The following is a 20,072-nucleotide window of genomic DNA, read 5'->3' as shown; positions in this document are numbered from 1 at the left end:
TGTTTTCCGATATTTTCAAAAATCTATTCAAGTGGGTTGTACTGAGTAACTTTTTTTTCTAAAAATAACGTTTATTCTTATTTTTGTAAAATGCAAATTAATTATGTACTAGTATTTTAATATATGAAATAATTGATCGTAGTTACTATTTTGAAGCATCATATATTCTTAAATGTGGTTGTAGAACTAGTGTATCATAAATTTAATGAAAGTCACAATTATAAAATATTTTAAGATAATAATGATTAACTTATAAAAGTAACCAGAGAAATTGCCATATATGTTAACGTAAAGAATTCAGGATATTAATATGTGTAGAATAAAGTGATTTATGTAGCCTTTTATACACTATCATGGATAAAATTATTAATCACTATTATAATCACTATTAATGGATAAAAATAATCCAAGTGATCAACTTAAAACTTCAAAGATATACAACCCTGACGTCAAATACAAATACATAATCAACCGCAATTGTTTTTGAAGAGCCAGAATAGGTAGATTAAAAATGTATCGCCTTTGCCATCAACATATTGTTAAATTTGATCGTTTTGATACATTTTTGATGTCAAATATTTTGTAAACAATTTGACATGTTGGAAAACATGAAATTCATGATCAGATTCAATATTTTCAATTCTAAGGCGCAATCCTATCTAAAGCCTCAGTCACAACTATCCGTACCTCTTTGGTGGTCATGCATGTGCTACGGGGTTTGCCAGTTATGGCTGATCGTAGCGTTAAAATTGTGTAGAAGTGATTGAGAGTGCAATGCAAGAGAAGAGGACGTTTGACGTTCTAGTCGTAGGTGTCCCGTACAATTTTCTTTGGAGACGGATAATATTCGAGAACACGTGCTGTTCTTCACTGTCGAACATACAAAACTTGACAGAACATTACACGATTTGATCAAATATGTATTTTTTAAAAATACCCTCTCTCTTTCTCTCAAAGTAAAAAGATTAAATGCAAAAATAAGAGTTTGTTCAGAAGTATGAAAATATGTGATTTGAAAATTTTCATATGACAAAAACGCTAACATTGCAGAAAAAATACACAACCCATACTATCCTGCGCCTTGACCACATGAAGCCCCAACGAGACATTTTACAGTGCACCATTTGTATTAACATATATCTTTTGATCATTTCATAAATTATGCATAAAAAGTGAATTAAGTACGTCAATAATATTATTATTGTCGATAAAAACGCTGTGAGAACAAAGGTGTGTAATTTTGAAAATATGGGGATTTTTCCGAAATTTAAATATACCGCATTTTTATGGTGAAATGACATCTACCTTTAACAAATGTCAAAAAGTTAAAAATAATCATTATAGAGCATCCGAAAGCAATGACTCGGATTCAGCATCCAAGCAATTCGTCCATGTTTGCTGAATATACTGTTGAGACAGTTTAAATAATTAGAATTGCTTATCTTAGGACAACTGGTTTGAAAAGAATAATCTCCTCGAAAACCTAAACATCCTACAACATCTAAAAGGTATGGCCCAGATGCAGCATTCACGCCGTTTAAATCTCTTCTAACTCGTAAAGTCTTAGTAAAAGATTAAAGGTGCTTGGTCCGATTTTTTGTAATTACAGTATCAAAATTTTTTCCATACAAATTATTTATCTTAGAAAGTTATGGACTTTCTCCTATTTACACCAACAGAATCAGTCTCCTTTCAAAGTTAGAAATATTCAAAGTAAATAAAAATAATTTCTCTTTGGGCAAACGAAAAAACAAACCAAAATGCATCACGGGAATGTTTAGAAAAGGAAACCGCTTGGTTTCGTCCCCCGAATGTTTGGGGTTATTCAACCCGCAAGATATGCATCAATTGTAAAGAAAGCAGACTTTGAAAATATTAGCAAACAAAACGTTCACATGTTTATTTGTAATTTTCTGATCATTTCGACCTTTTTTAAAGCGATGTCAAAGTCGTAATACAACCATACCCATCTCGCCGTAAGGGGTGAAATTTAACATGAGGCGAAATAACGCGGTACCTTTTAATGTCGTTTGTTTTGTTAGCAAATTTTGTACGTATTTTTCTTCATTGAAATTTGGCAAAATTGACGGGTAAAACTACTGCAATGTCTATTATTAATATACATATACTAAGCATATCCATCGTTTAAAAGCGTGCATAGAATTTGATATAAAATCGGCAGCTTTAAGCAAAGTTAAATCATAAATAACTTTGGAAAAGCAATAAGCTTTATCTGGATGGTGATAAGTATGCTTACTTAAGGGTTTGTTAAAAAGTCTCGGTGTTCCAAAATGCAAAGAGAGTGCGTGTAAAAAAAATCCTGTCCTGCCGTAACAGCGACTGCACAGCCACTGCCGTGACCAGGATTCGAACCTGGGTTGTCGCGGCCACAACGCGAAGTACTAACCACTATACGATCACGGCTATATGGACAGATATGAATAGCTGCCTAGACTAAAATTCAAATGTATCAAATTATGCCTAAATATTGATAATATTCGAGAACACCTGTTGTTCTTCATTGTCATACATGTACATTTAAAACGTGACAGAACATTAAACGAGTAAACGTTGATCAAATATGTATTTACAAAATAGCTCTTTCATTTATTTTATAATCATCTTATTGTATGGTATGATACAAATAATATCATATTATATTGTATTATGCCAAAGCCAAAGGTACATGTTGGGTAGAAATCATTTACCATCGCAAATCATAACAGATTCTTTTTATCGCATGTTTATCACGTCTTTTGTTAAACCTCAAAGTTTACTGTAAAAAGGATAACACATTTACTACAAAAAGCTGCATGAAGATTAACAAATGTGCTAAGTAATTGAGAGTGCAATGCAAGAGAAGAGGACGTTTGACGTTCTAGTCGTAGGTGTCCCGTACAATTTTCTTTGGAGACGGGTAATATTCGAGAACACGTGCTGTTCTTCACTGTCGAGCATACACAACGTGACACAGAACCTTAAACGATTTGATCAAATATGTATTTTAAAAAATACCCTCTTTCTTTCTCTCAGAGTAAAAAGATTAGCAAAAACAAGAGTTTGTTCAGAAGTATGAAAAAATGTGATTTGAAAATTTTCATATGACAAAAACGCTAACATTGCAGAAAAAATACACAACCCATACTATCTTACGTCTTGACCACATGAAGCCTCAACGAAACATTTTACCGTTTATATTAACATATATCTTTTGATCATTTCATAAATTATGCATAAAAAGTGAATTAAGTACGTCAATAATATTATTATTGTCGATTAAAATGCTGTGAGAACAAAGGTGTGTAATTTTGAAAATATGGGGATTTTTCCGAAATTTAAATATACCGCATTTTTATGGTGAAATGACATCTACCTTTAACAAATGTCAAAAAGTTAAAAATAATCATTATAGAGCATCCGAAAGCGAATGATTGGGGTTATTCAACCCGCATGCTATGCATCAATTGTAAAGAAAGCAGACTTTGGAAATATTAGCGAACAAAACGTTCACATGTTTATTTGTGATTTGTCTGATCATTTCGACCTTTTTTAAAGCGATGTCAAAGTCGCAATACAATCATACTCGTCTCGTCGTCAGAGGTGAATTTTAACATGAGGTAAAATAACGCGGTACCTATTAATGTCGTTTGTTTTGTTAGCAAATTTTGTACGTATTTTTCTTCATTGAAATTTGACATAATTGACGGGTAAAACTACTGCAATGTCTATTATTATACATATACTAAGCATAGCCATCGTTTAAAAGCGTGCATAAAAATTGATATAAAATCGGACCAAGCAGCTTTACGCAAAGTTAAATTATAAATAACTTTGGAAAAGCAATAAGCTTTATCTGGATGGTGATAAGTATGCTTACTAAAGGGTTTGTTATAAAGTCTCGGTGTTCGCAAAATGCAAAGAGAGTGCGTGTAAAAAAAATCCTGTCCTGCCGTAACAGCGACTGCACAGCCACTGCCGTGACCAGGATTCGAACCTGGGTTGTCGCGGCCACAACGCGAAGTACTAACCACTATACGATCACGGCTATATGGACAGATATGAAATAGCTGCCTAGACTAAAATTCAAATGTATCAAAATATGCCTAAATATTGATAATATTCGAGAACACCTGTTGTTCTTCATTGTCATACATGTACATATAAAACGTGACAGAACATTAAACGAGTAAACGTTGATCAAATATGTATTTACAAAATAGCTCTTTCATTTATTTTATAATCATCTTATTGTATGGTATGATACAAATAATATCATATTATATTGTAGTATGCCAAAGGTACATGTTGGATAGAAATCTTTTACCATCGCAAATCATAACAGATTCTTTTTATCACATGTTTATCACGTCTCTTGTTAAACCATAAAATTTACTGTAAAAGGGATAACACATTTACTACAAAAGCTCCATTAAGATTAACAAACATTTCATTTTTGAACCTCTGTTTAATATTAATCCATTAAAAAACAAAACAGTATGAAACGTCACATTTACAACTCTAAACTCTTCAACTGAATTATTTTCAAATTTATTTTTTATTCTACGACAATCATCCGCCTTAACCTACGTTACAAATACAAGTAAAAGATCATTTTCAAATATAAGAAACCATGGTAAACGCGTGAATGTAAAAATGATCGACATAATCTTAGAAAAGCGAGAAGGTTCGATTAAACATGTGGTGTAGATATTCTTGAAAATTGACTTGTATGAAACAGAAATATTGTATAAAAAGAGGTTGAAAAATGAAAATGTAATGTAGAAGAGTAGAAGTGAAAAACATTTGCCGATGAAAAAAAAACAATCTTACAGAATACTGGAATTTTTTAAATACAGACACAGATAAGCAAAGATGAAATACAAATTCATATGACCTTTTTTACATTTTATAAGGAATGTTGTACACTAACAAGAAATGCAATGAACCAGAAGAGTCAGATAACAGAGTATTTTTACTTTATGAACTCAATATTTTTTCTGATATTCATCTTTACACTAATATTAATCAAGCAATTACACGTAAAAAATACTTAACGGTATCGATATGTTGAAAAATAACAAAGCTTGTGGCGATGCTCGAATTTTTGATAAATGTATCAAAGGTACCCAGGATTTTATGTTGAATTTTTATACTGGATTTATTTTAACAAAATATGATACCCATGCACTGAGTTAGCGGTAATATAATATAAGTGTAACAACACAAAGAGGACAGTACGAACCCAAAAGCTATAGACCAATTACACTCCTGATGTATGCTGATGTTGTTCAACTCATTTCAGAGAAACAAGCAGATTTTCGTAGAGGTCATAGTATTACAGTTCATAATTGTTTTCATTGTATTCTCTTATACAGCTCTTCAAATTGCAGAAAATGAAATTATGTTGTGCTTTCATAGATTCTGAGAAAGCATTTGACTCTATTTTGGCACATCGTAACAAGGTATTTTTGAACAGTATTGATGGAAAATGTTCGAAAATATCACAGATATGTATAAAGGTAATAAGCCAAAAGTTTAGGACAATGGGCTTGTCTAAATTTCCGAATGTACAGTAAGACATTATTTTCGCTATATTTAAAAGACCTTGAGGGATACATATACGCAAACAGTGATAGAGGTTTCTCACGTCTGTTTGAGAACATTAAAAAAGATCTTTATTTAAACTATTTTTTTTTATTGTATGCTAAAGATACAATCTTATTGCTAAAAATACAGAAGATTTTAAATACTTACTCGATGTTTTTTTCTAGCAATTGTAAAAACTGAAATCTTAAGGCTAATAGTAAAAGAAACTTGTAAACAAAAAGTTGTAATATTTGGTAAAGGTAAAAAGAACAGCTGTCTTTACTTTTGAGAGGTGAAAATGTCAACTGAAGATAGTTAACAACGTTTAATACCTATAGATGTTACATTTTAATTCGTAAGTTCAATTCTTTTAATCTAAATATTAAAGAAGCTGCAAAAGCAACGAATAGTGTTATTGTAAAGTGCAAACAACAAAACTTAGCAATTGACTGTAAAATAGACATGTTCGATAAAGTTATCGAACCAATACTGTTATATGAATGGTTGGGGTTTTCATAACTCTTATCTTTATCAAAAATTACATTTAAAATTTTATAACATATATTTAACTTGAGAGGGAGCTTAAGGTGGAAGGCTACATCGTCACAACATGTCTGACTTCCGTTCGAAACGCCATTGTGTTCCGGATTGATAACATTATGTCGTGGTACAAAATAGCTATACACCGTTTAATTGAACTCTTCTAACTAAGGAGATAAGATAAGATAGGAAATCACCAAAACGCTTAGAAAATATGTCAATTTTCTTCCTGTTTAAAGCTTTTAACTAACATTGATTATCAGCTGTTTTGTACGGAAAACGTGGAATCTAAATAATATACAGTTTCCCTGCTCTGCTGCTATATTGGCAATACATTTTTGTCATGTCATCTGCAACAGACGATCATACATATGTGACGGATTATCGATATAGGTAAGCAGATGTCAAATTTTCATTTAAACTATATATGTATGATGAATATAAAACGAAAGTACCGTAGTACGATCTCTTGAATTGATTCTAACTTTCCAAATTAAAAAAAAACATTTGCAGTAAAAGACTTTCATTGAAACTTTGACATTAAACTAATGTATTTTGATTAACATAAATACAGCTAGGTAGCAATAGCAGTGGAAGCCCGGATTTGCAAGCCAAATGAGGGAAAGACAGAAGTCTGAAAAGGAGCATGTTTTTCATTTCCACACATGCATGTGTATCACTATGGACATCTAATGTATGTATTAATATGCGTATGGTTGTTGTTTATAATTGCTATTGTATATAAAAAAGTAAAAGGCAATTTATAATATAATTAACTACTTATATTTTGTTTTAAAGAGTTAAATATATATAATGCATTCATCAAAAGTATAATTTTTCAGCTTCAAACATTATCAGAAGCACTACTAATCTTATATCTACATATTTAGCATAGACTTGTTCCTTTTTTTAATTTTTCTTCGTGATTTTTCTTAATTAAAAAATTGATCCCAAGATATTTGAGACCATGTAAAATAAAGAAAGACAACTCTTAAACAGGATCTTTCATACCAAGATTTTTGCAATAATTAAGTATTTCCTTTAATTTTTCAATTTCATTCAATTTCTTTTCTTCATCCCATTGACCGACGAATATTGTTTATATTTTCAGGCTTTTGTGGGATTTTGTCCAGCAGTTTGCCTTAAAAGAATTTTTTTATATTTTAGTTTCATATTTATGTGGATTCCAATAAAAATCATACAAACTTTATTCATGATTTTTTTATTTTTCATTTCTAAACTTAATAACATTTCACTTTCATAAGAATTTTAAAACAGAAATGTTTAAAATTTTGATAAATAAGGGGTTATCTGGAACCAGATTGATATTTTAAAAATTCTCTAGAAAATAGTGTACTGTATTTTGAGGTCTATTATTGTTGAATACTGTGCCTAGTATTGGTAACAAATGCATGCAACAAAAATCTCTTACACTTATTTGGTGTAGAGATCCACCTTAACACCAAATTTTATGGTATTTTGGGAACTGGGAAGATGCCCCTTTTTAAGTCAGAAAAATTTCCTTCTGGGACTAATTACTTTTTTGCCAAAACTAAATATTGTCAGAAAAACTTTTTACTGTATTGAAAATTTTTAGTAACCCTTGGCGTTAAGCTATTAAGAAAATTTGAAACCAATGTGACTTGACATAGACATGGTATGAAAGCTCAGAAAAATATACCCATGTTAAAATCTAAGGTATACAATATTTAAATTAGACCAATTTGAGCAAGCATGGTATATCGAGGTACAACATTCTCCAAAACGTTTAAATTATATGCTTTTTAAAAAATCGCTATATTTTGGGGAATATTTATTGATTTTGCTAACAAAACTATGTAAGAAATTTTGTACTTTAAGAATGGGTAATAAATGTGTAAATTATGTGCTTGTAATATATATATATGTGGTTACCAAAATATTTTATAACAAATCCAAGGTTGTAAATATTGAAGCACTGTTCAATGTCATTAAGAAAAAATCCAACTTATCAATGTTTGTAAACAATTAGGTATTATATCTGAGAGAGTTAAGAGAAGAATATAAGAGTTAGCTTTCTTGGTTAACTCAAAACAATTATCTGTTATCCCTTCGTCATGCCTGTACGAATGAGTTTTCATCTATTATATTGTAGTATCTACAGTAATTTGTATACTGTACATAAGTATTTACTCTATACTGTACTTTCAGTTATGACATTTTATTGCCACGTTCATTGCTAACATAGTAATATCTATCTATTCAAACTTAAAGGGGGATGTGCGGTTATCTTGTACATTTGAGGATAAAATTGTAAACATTTCTTGAGCTGGTTTGTTTCTGTCCAAAACACACCAAAACTTTTGCCAAAAGATAAATAAGCAATAAATATAAATGTCTACATGTTGTTTTGTATCGAATTATGCATACATATACCGAGCAATGACGGTTTTAATCACATAGAACAGCGCAGCTACAGACTTAACATTCAAGATTGAAAAATCTGAAAAAATATGAAAGAGGTCATTTGTGTCCACTCTACAACTATGTTGAGAAAAAGGCCTATGCTTGCTTATTTAAGTTGCAACTTTGCCTCAATAAAGGGTACCCTATTTTTAAAATGGGCCTCAGAAATTACAATTCTGTCAATGTCTATGAACGTACATTGATTGAAAATACGTATACATATATTCATTGAAAAATCTATATATAGTATTTGTTAAAGACAAATACTTTTTTTACCCCTACTCAACTTAAAAAATTACTTTTAGAACTGAAAAAAGCATTAAAAACTTAGGACTGGTATGGAGATGTACATGTATGTCATATTCGACACACATTCTTTTGAATTGACATTTATTTTTTCCATTAAAATATATCGCCAATGTGTTTCCATAGATACAGGAGTTAGAACTTAATATAAACTTGGTTTGTCTTGTTCTAAAAATAGATCCCGATTGATAAGTGTACCCTATTTTGATGCAAAGTTACAACATAAATGTTTAAACTTTCACTCAATACATGGCTGCAGAATAGACACCAATGAACCCCTTCATATTTTCGCAGATCTTAAAATCTTCAAAATTAGAATGCAGCTGCGAAACTTTACAGCTGTTGAAAGTGATTATAAAAAGCATTGTTCTGTTCTTGTATGCATAATTTGCAAACAAGACAACGAGTAGAACCTCATATTTGTTGCTTTTTTATCTTTTTCGAAATAGCTTTGCATAAATACAAGCCAGTTTAAGCAATGTTTTACATCCTTTTCTTCCAATGTAAAAGATGGCCGCGCATACCAGTTAAGTTTTTTAATTCTTCTCTTTGCTCTCTCTGTAACAATCATAATGAAAAACTTCGCTGAATATTATTATAATATATAGTTATGGAAATAATGGATATACGATTTCGCATTTTATATACTAGTAGCACTTTTGCAAACATCAGACATTTTCAATATTATTCAAAATTTAGTTAAAATATATTGAAGGAAACGCAAATTACATAATTCATATGCTGTAAGAGTGTAAATTATCTTACACAAAATAGTCAGGTTTTGATAAGGATATATAGGAAATTGTTAATATATGCTATTTGAAATTGTATATTTGGCTATTTGAACCACTTTAAACCAAAGAAATCCGATTAGATTTTTTCACTAAATTGAAGCATGATAAGAATAGTTTAAATTTTACCTGTATCTAATCGGTTGGATTTTTTTCTTCTAATTATCTTGTTTTATTCAGCCTGAGTATGAGCACACCCAATATAAACATGCAGATCTCTTCAATAACACTATACATTTATTCTATATACAATTATACACTTAGATTCGTTGCATTTTGCTGGAGGTTATCACGGTTTAGAATACCAACTGACATTATACACAGAGTTATATATATTCATTTCTCGATGCAGGTTTTCTGAGTTTATGACAAATCAGTTTTTACAGATACCATTACAAAAGCAGTATCCATGTTTCGAAAATCATATTGCGACGGGTACCTGAAGCTGTATTTCAATTGAAGCTACATGTATATTTAGTAATGGGTACTTTCCGTCCAGACACAGGTGAAGGCGAAACAATGGGAAAAGGCGATATACCTATTTCGGATAGAAGGAAATACTGTAATTACAGAGCGATAGTTTAATAAAAAGCTCCTAAGTTTGAAAGTGAAAAGTTTAGAGCTTACTATACAGAGGATGAAATATAAATTTACATGTACAAACTAAGAATGTTCCTATCTTATCTACAAGATTTTAAATTTTCTCTCTAAAGTATATTGATGTTTTGGATTTTGACACCATCCTTTTTGATTCTTTTTGATTGCTAGGAGTTTTTTTTTATGAATCATCCCCTTCCTTTTCAGATTCGCTGCTCAATGCATCTTTTGTGTTATTTTAATTCATCAGGGGTATTCTTGGGCTTATAAAAGAAAATAAAATACCATTAACGGTGTAAATATCACACAGTACACGCATAAGTTGCTATACAAAAGTTACAGAACCAACACAAACTTTGCTAGTTGACAAATCCTATGGGTACAAACATCGGTACTTCACATTGCTAGGAGAGGAAGGATTTTCTGTTTAAGATATGATATAGATCGATATCTTACTTTTCTCTGTCAGACATATTGCGTAATCCGTGGTATATCTAAAGCGAGCCCATTTGCAGTATTTTTTTTTTATTTACAGACAAGCCTCTATGTAAAAATTGATCAATACTCTGTTGCGGGTTTTATTATTTCGTTCGAATGAAATATCATTTTATTGAATTTTATATTGGAATTTACTCTGTAACGTGATAAGAGCTATTTTTTTCATAATTGTGTAAATGAAACATCACATGAAACCATATAATTATTAGATTAGTAAATAATTGTTTCTACTTTTATTTTATTATTTTATTTAATAATTCATTCAGACCCTAACACATCAATGGTAAACTCAATTAAAATAAAACTACACTTAACAAAATTTATTATATAGATTGCTTGTAAACATGTATAATTTAATGAACTGCTCCACCAAACAACATTAAATTTCTGATATATAATGTCGTTTAGTCCTCTTTATATAAATATACAAATATGAATAAGAAGAAATCTTGGAATTCGTGATTATGTGTTATGTACTTTGTAAAGGCAAAATGTTAAGAAGGGGGGTTGTGGTCTTGCTCTCAAATTGTATGTCGTGACCATTTACACTCGGGGCTGGGGTACCACCCACATCATTCTCAGTCCCCTGGGAGCATTAAAAGCATAGCTTACAGCGCTAATGCATTTTCACCCACACATTCTTATTGCCTTTCGTATCACTCGCCGGGTACCGATTTTACCTCCAGGCTAAAGAGAGTGTACCAGTAGACTGAAGAACATGACTGTAACTTTCCCAATACCATACTGCAATAGGACCATTGAAAGTGTTGTGTTTTTTTTCATATTCGCATTCTGTTTCACAAAGTACATAGTGTCTAATGCACACAGATTCTAAAGTCTATTTGATGTTGCCCCTTTCATGAATTGAAGCAAAGGTTTCAATAAGGATTCTGTCGATAGAATTCCCTTTTGATTCTCCCATGATCCATTTACCTGTTTTATGAGACAATCACACTATGAATAATTAATAGGACAGTTGTCGTCGTACATATTGCATGCCACACTGATTGTCTGTGCAGACTCTAAAGAGGATTAGATGATAGTGTGGCCATTTTTTATGCTATATTTACCTCCTTAAGATGAAGAGCTCTGTATAAATATATAGAAACATGATCAAATTTTAAAGTTAAAATGTAAAGATATTTTCTTTACTAAACAATAGTTAATGGCCCAAAATCTCATATTTAAAAGAAAAGTTTTAGAAGATCTGATGGATAATTCACTAACCCTCCAGCCTCTTCCAGGTTATAAATTACCCATCTGATTTAAACTTTTATATATGATATTTATTTTTATTTTAGGTTTAAAATTTGGACGGTTTCTTATACTGTGGATTCATTGATATTCAAGGGTATCAATTTTCGTGGATAAAGTGAAAATCACAGTTTCCAGGATATGTAAATTCGTGGTCAATGACCCCATCAATACAAAATGTTATTAGAAATTGATACCACAATATTTGAATAGAGATCTCTTTGTCTGAAGGAGATAAATACAACCTAAAAATGGCCGCAATCATCTAGGCATCTTAATGTGAACACGTCGATGTACAGTGCAATAAACTTGTATATAACTGTACACGTGCATGTATATATATATATACATGTACCATTCCTATCAATGAATCGGAATCTGTTACTTTATCTGTTATTTTGAATATTCATTGCTCGCCAGACTCGACTAAGTATATTATACATCACTAATTAATTAGTCATCAATGCACTGACAATCGAAAATCGTTAATTAGTAAAAGGCACTAAACCAGTGTAATGAAATATAGTACTAGTTCTAAGAACATGCGAGTTGCCAAATGTGGAATGCTTTGTGAATTCATAATAAAAAGAAAGCAGTCTTTAAATAACATTTAAATACACAATGTAATGTACATGTAAGTACAATGTATTTACATTAGAATTATATTGTTTTCATTGCCTTATCTAAATCATTTATATTCAGTATCAGAAAAATAAATACATATCGGATAGAAATCCATGCACTAGTTCATCAACAGTTTCCTCGGCATGTCCTCTGGATTATTGTACTGACGTGTATGACCGATAGCAATCAGAATGAGTGAACATGTAGGGCTATTCTAACGATGTTGTGTGTGACCGATAGCAATCAGAATGAGTGAACATGTAGGGCTATTCTAACGATGTTGTGTGTGACCGATAGCAATCAGAATGAGTGAACATGTAGGGCTATTCTAACGATGTTGTGTGTGACCGATAGCAATCAGAATGAGTGAACATGTAGGGCTATTCTAACGACGTTGTGTGTGACCGATAGCAATCAGAATGAGTGAACATGTAGGGCTATTCTAACGACGTTGTGTGTGACCGATAGCAATCAGAATGAGTGAACGTGTAGGGCTATTCTAACGATGTTGTGTGTGACCGATGGCAATCAGAATGAGTGAACGTGTAGGGCTATTCTAACGACGTTGTGTGTGACCGATAGCAATCAGAATGAGTGAACATGTAGGGCTATTCTAACGATGTTGTGTGTGACCGATAGCAATCAGAATGAGTGAACGTGTGACCGATAGCAATCAGAATGGGTGAACGTGTAGGGCTATTCTAACGATGTTGTGTGTGACCGATAGCAATCAGAATGAGTGAACATGTAGGGCTATTCTAACGATGTTGTGTGTGACCGATAGCAATCAGAATGAGTGAACATGTAGGGCTATTCTAACGATGTTGTGTGTGACCGATAGCAATCAGAATGGGAGAACGTGTAGGGCTATTCTAACGATGTTGTGTGTGACCGATAGCAATCAGAATGAGTGAACGTGTGACCGATAGCAATCAGAATGAGTGAACGTGTGACCGATAGCAATCAGAATGAGTGAACATGTAGGGCTATTCTAACGATGTTGTGTGTGACCGATGGCAATCAGAATGAGTGAACGTGTAGGGCTATTCTAACGATGTTGTGTGTGACCGATAGCAATCAGAATGAGTGAACGTGTGACCGATAGCAATCAGAATGAGTGAACGTGTGACCGATAGCAATCAGAATGAGTGAACGTGTGACCGATAGCAATCAGAATGAGTGAACATGTAGGGCTATTCTAACGATGTTGTGTGTGACCGATAGCAATCAGAATGAGTGAACATGTAGGGCTATTCTAACGATGTTGTGTGTGACCGATAGCAATCAGAATGGGAGAACGTGTAGGGCTATTCTAACGATGTTGTGTGTGACCGATAGCAATCAGAATGAGTGAACATGTAGGGCTATTCTAACGATGTTGTGTGTGACCGATAGCAATCAGAATGAGTGAAAGTGTAGGGCTATTCCAACGATGTTGTGTGTGACCGATAGCAATCAGAATGAGTGAACATGTAGGGCTATTCCAACGATGTTGTGTGTGACCGATAACAATCAGAATGAGTGAACGTGTAGGGCTGTTCCAACGATGTTGTGTGTGACCGATAGCAATCAGAATGAGTGAACGTGTAGGGCTATTCTAACGATGTTGTGTGTGACCGATGGCAATCAGAATGAGTGAACGTGTAGGGCTATTCTAACGATGTTGTGTGTGACCGATGGCAATCAGAATGAGTGAACGTGTAGAGCTATTCTAACGATGTTGTGTGTGACCGATGGCAATCAGAATGAGTGAACGTGTAGGGCTATTCTAACGATGTTGTGTGTGACCGATGGCAATCAGAATGAGTGAACGTGAAGGGCTATTCTAACGATGTTGTGTGTGACCGATGGCAATCAGAATGAGTGAACGTGTAGGGCTATTCTAACGATGTTGTGTGTGACCGATAGCAATCAGAATGAGTGAACATGTAGGGCTATTCTAACGACGTTGTGTGTGACCGATAGCAATCAGAATGAGTGAACATGTAGGGCTATTCTAACGATGTTGTGTGTGACCGATAGCAATCAGAATGAGTGAACATGTAGGGCTATTCTAACGACGTTGTGTGTGACCGATAGCAATCAGAATGAGTGAACATGTAGGGCTATTCTAACGATGTTGTGTGTGACCGATAGCAATCAGAATGAGTGAACATGTAGGGCTATTCTAACGATGTTGTGTGTGACCGATAGCAATCAGAATGAGTGAACATGTAGGGCTATTCTAACGACGTTGTGTGTGACCGATAGCAATCAGAATGAGTGAACGTGTAGGGCTATTCTAACGACGTTGTGTGTGACCGATAGCAATCAGAATGAGTGAACATGTAGGGCTATTCTAACGACGTTGTGTGTGACCGATAGCAATCAGAATGAGTGAACATGTAGGGCTATTCTAACGATGTTGTGTGTGACCGATAGCAATCAGAATGAGTGAACATGTAGGGCTATTCTAACGATGTTGTGTGTGACCGATAGCAATCAGAATGAATGAAGATGTAGGGCTATTCTAACGATGTTGTGTGCTTTCTGCACAACCTAACTTTATGTATCTGATTCACGAAACAAATTAAGTTCAAATTGATGATTATGCAGTGATTACGTAGGCACAGCTTAGAGTCCGATTCCAGGATCTAATGTTAGTATGGCCGACACAGGCATGTCTGCATCAAATTGTGATTGATGCAAACTACCTTAAGTCCGTGGTCTTGTTGGAATGGTTTTAACATTGTTGTAATATTCTATGTTCAATTACAGACCCCTAGCCATCATTGGTCCCCTGTGATTGTTGATATCCCTATCTCCAATATCACCAACTAGATATAGATAACAAAACAGCGGTTGTTTGCATCTTCCATGCACAATTTTAATCAGGGATCCTACTGCACAAATCTCAGCGACCAAGTCTGAGATGCCAGCTCCTGTCAACTTTAATTTCTGCTTGCGTCCATCGAGTTGTTCCTTATCTTTCCCAATATCTGTCTCCAAGGGATCTATCGGGATGTTCAGTGTTCACAAAATTTCCTTTTTTTGCGGTATCTGGTTTATGTTTTCTCCATCAATCTTATAGAGATGTCGTCGATAGTTGTATCTTATTCGCTGTAATTGAAAACTGAGACATTTTGTTCTCATTAGTAAAGAGTTTGTTTGTTACCGACATTGCTATATATTTAGAAACAGCCCGCCAGGTTTTTCTCTATTTCATTTTAGCTGAAATACTGTCTTTTCGGGTGCTGGGTTTGCCTCTGGCTTGGTTTCTTTGATATTGTTTAATTTTTTTTCATTTTTTAAGGTAGTGGGCGGTGGAAACGTAAACTATTATATAGATTACATGATCAATTAGATAGTCACAAAAAAAAAGTTATGAACACAAAATAGATTATTTTGTGGTATCCACATTCATTTATTGCCAATAATACAAAAAAAGAGTTCTTTGAGTAGTGCATTCTTTATAGAAAAAAAATACGAAACTTATTACACACACACAAAGCATGCTCTCTCTCTCTCTCTCTCTCTCTCTCTCTCTCTCTCTCTCTCTCTCTCTCTCTCTCTCTCTCTCTCTGAGAGAGAAGCGCTTGTAAATAATTGATTCTTGGTAAAAGAGAAAGAGTTCGACTAATTTTTAAGACCCTACCCTTTGAAACCTAAAGCGGGCTGTAAAACTGGTTCACTATAGTCCCTAAGAATGGGGTGGGAGGGGGTAGGCATCGGATACTAGGTTAGACACTTTATTTCCAGTCCCCTAGTCTTATCAAGAGGTTAATAGTTTCTTCAATTTCTTTACACATGTATCTACAACCAGAAATACAATCCATAGCGTTCAATCGTCCAGGATCAAACATTACAGCAGAATATTGTAAAATGAAAGGCACTAGAAGAGTTCTTCCATTGCCCGATCGATACAAGCAATGCACAGGAATTCCATATTCCGAAGTGTTGTTTCTGTCAGTTACTTGAAAAGTATCACTGTTTAGGGATTTGTTTTACTGCAACTAATGCCGGAATAAAATACTCCGACCGGAAAATAAATTACTACGAAAGCTGATTTAATCTGACCGTGTATTTGAACGTTTTATTTCATGGTGAGTTGTTGAGAAGTTACGGCATCATATATGGAGTTTCCAGCTCTGCAATTGATTTCAATTATTGATTTGCATATGCCATGTTAGTTACGTAATGAAAACAATCATTTTGGCCATTTAATGAACTCTTTATGCAAAATGAAGTTTTGATTATTGGAAACTAATTTAGAAAGTAACTGTAGCAAGTTTTAACAGGAAAAAAACTGCAAGCCCTTCGTAATGTGTCTGGGAACTTCTGAAGTAACAATACCCAATGGAATGTTGATATCGATATTTACACAGTACAGATTTATATATGACACAGGAACAAAAGATTACAAGGCAGTGACACGCTACAGAATCTTTGTTAGGAGATAAATCTTTAATTAAATCATATGTTCTCCTCAAAACAAATTGATGTAGATGAACTCGAACAAACAATATATACTTTTAATGATTAAAAGATTTGAAAACCGCTTTTTAATGAATATTTTAGTTCATCTGCTGACATTGCATCGTTGGCGAGTTGATTGTCAAAATATAGAGGTTGTGTTCACAGGTTTTGCATACATTCAAAAGGACGGATTACATTTGCACAACTATCGAAACATTTCAATACTCCCTATACACAAAATAAAATGCAAATGTTATTTTACCGAAGCAATACAAGTTTTCTACAATTTAGTTGTGGTAATGAGATAAACTTAAAGCTCACTTATTTTAATTTTGCAGAATCATTACACCTTGCTTAAGTATAGCTGTAAAATAAAGAATAAATAATATTGAAACCTCAATCTAGTCAGTCAGGTTTTTTTTAATATTAGAAAAATAAATTAATGCTAATGAATAATAAATAAAATTGCCTTGAACTAAATGCAAGATACGTGCATTCTCACTTAATTCAAAACTTGCAAATATGGTTCGACGGTCATTTTTTATATAAATTATATGCCATCAGGTTTCAGATATGGGATTATGATAAACATCATTATTGTTCGCGTGCACCATTGCGACGCTTACTTTAATACTTTTTCTACTTGAAAAGCTGAAGGTATGTTGTTAAAATATACACATTGTTTATCAACCCAAAAATGAGATGAGTAAAACATATATGTACAACTGTATAACATGTCATGTACAACTGTATAACATATATGTACAACTGTATAACATATATGTACAACTGTATAACATATATGTACAACTGTATAACATATATGTACAACTGTATAACATATATGTACAACTGTATAACATATATGTACAACTGTATAACATGTCATGTACAACTGTATAACATATATGTACAACTGTATAACATGTCATGTACAACTGTATAACATATATGTACAACTGTATAACATGTCATGTACAACTGTTTAACATATATGTACAACTGTATAACATGTCATGTACAACTGTTTAACATATATGTACAACTGTATAACATGTCATGTACAACTGTTTAACATATATGTACAACTGTATAACATGTCATGTACAACTGTTTAACATATATGTACAACTGTATAAAATGTCATGTATAACTGTATAACATATATGTACAACTGTATAACATGTCATGTGCAACTGCATAACATACATGTACAACTGTATTTAATATTAATGTACAACGTATACACTAATTTTTATATCAATCAACATACATGTACATGACAAAACATGCTGAGTAAAAGTTATGACGGTGTCGTAATTTTCTCCAGGTCTCTTGTAAAGAACTGATCACTAGCACTGTCTGTTGGACCAATATCAACGGTCCAATATATTCTCATCTACTGAGTCCCGGTGATCAAAAGGCTGCCCAGAACCCCTAATGTGAGGAGAAACGCAAGGTTCTCAATAAATATTTAATGCAGAAATGAGCAATAAATGTCGGGACCTGGGATCTGGAGGAATTTATACGGGTGTTGTTGTTAGGTTACGCATTATGCTCTGAAGTTTCTAATTAATGTAAGTTGCGATATTTGGAGTTTACTACTTTAACAATGGTTATGCTGCATGTAAATTCATTAGCTTGTTCGTGATTCCATCATGCTAAAATTGTGAATGAATACATAAGCGTACTTTTGGGGAAATGTTTACGTGCTGATATTGATTTTTTAAGAGAAATTTTGCAGTGAAATACATCGTAAAGTAGATGCAAAAAAGCATTTGATAACAATGAGCTATGATTATCCCACGTAGTCCATAATATTTGATTATACTCTTTTATTTGTTTTCATTATAACATTACACAAATTGAACTTTTTTCTTTAAAATTTCACTATCAAATTACAATTTGTCACAACCATCAAATATTGATAGAACAGTTATGGGAAAATACTTTTAAAAAAACCTAAACGTTTGCCAATTCAACGCACTATGATAAACTCACATTATGAATCATTGCAAGAAAACAATTGTCAACGCATATACAAAACAAAACCCTGCCTGCTCGAGTCCTACCGGGACCGACCGGATTTTCTAGTGTTACATTTTTTACACTGACAGGATTGAGATTTCCTTTTCCACATTTTGTCTCTTTACTTTCTAATCTGCTCCTAGTCTGAACACAGTAATTGGTTTCTTTGTTTTATGTCCTTGTCCCGGGAGACTCGAGACATCTACAGTTATTTCAACGTCGGGCTCGATATATGTTCTTGTCTCATCATTTTTTAAAAACCTTTCATTTCACGATTAAACTGCCGCCAAGTGAAATTTAATTCAGTTAACTTTTAATTAATGCGTAGAAGCACCTGAAGTCTTCATTTACAAATTTTCATCCTATTAATTACTGTACATTAATTTGTATTACAGTACAATTCTTGTAACCAAAAATACCATTTATTTCATAATATCATAAAATTATCTTAGTTTTTTTAAAGTCTTTAGTCTTTTTAAGACTTTAACAGAAATAATCATCCAAGCTTAAGAGCACTTTGACTTCACGCTATTTGTTAATCTCTGTCTACTGGAGAAAAAGGAACAGAACTACTCAATATAAAGTGAGATTGAATTTCCATCAAATCATTTTGCTATCGATATTAATTATCATCTTTCAATTTTGAAAAGTGTATTGACATATTGCATGCATCCATTAAGAATACAAGAAAACCATATTTTTTCCCCACTAAGGGTTCTTGAGGCTGCTCCAACTGTTATGACAAGTCCAAGAGTCTTAAGCGTATATTTTTTTTTTTTTTTTTTGTTGAAGGTTGAAGAGAGACGGGGTTTGCCATAAGACTGGCTGCTAATCAAATACTACTGCAGATGATGTTTTACTCCCCTGAAAATCAATAGAACTGGCGCTGCATTGTATTCACTGTGCAGAACCTACCTTAATGTCGCGCAATGGGACAATTTGTCGGAC

The 20,072-nt window shown here is 33.0% G+C and overlaps 1 long non-coding RNA gene and 2 other non-coding genes across 3 annotated transcripts; 1 reads left to right on the top strand and 2 right to left on the bottom strand.

Annotated features, from left to right (window-relative positions):
- Positions 1-2,352: 2,352 nt before the first annotated feature.
- Trnah-gug (transfer RNA histidin (anticodon GUG)) lies at positions 2,353-2,424 on the bottom strand. Its single transcript has one exon. It is a non-coding gene; the product is annotated as a tRNA-His (tRNA).
- A 1,549-nt stretch (positions 2,425-3,973) lies between these two features.
- Positions 3,974-4,045, bottom strand: Trnah-gug (transfer RNA histidin (anticodon GUG)). Its single transcript has one exon. It is a non-coding gene; the product is annotated as a tRNA-His (tRNA).
- A 2,263-nt stretch (positions 4,046-6,308) lies between these two features.
- Positions 6,309-7,336, top strand: LOC136270085 (uncharacterized). Its single transcript, XR_010707758.1, has 3 exons — positions 6,309-6,519; positions 6,701-6,820; positions 7,238-7,336. It is a non-coding gene; the product is annotated as an uncharacterized lncRNA (long non-coding RNA).
- The last annotated feature ends 12,736 nt before the right edge of the window (positions 7,337-20,072 follow it).

This window comes from Magallana gigas, chromosome 7, assembly GCF_963853765.1.
Source record: "Magallana gigas chromosome 7, xbMagGiga1.1, whole genome shotgun sequence".
Taxonomy (NCBI): domain Eukaryota; kingdom Metazoa; phylum Mollusca; class Bivalvia; order Ostreida; family Ostreidae; genus Magallana; species Magallana gigas.
Note: the sequence above shows the minus strand (reverse complement) of the source record. Positions and strands in the feature narration are given on the sequence as shown.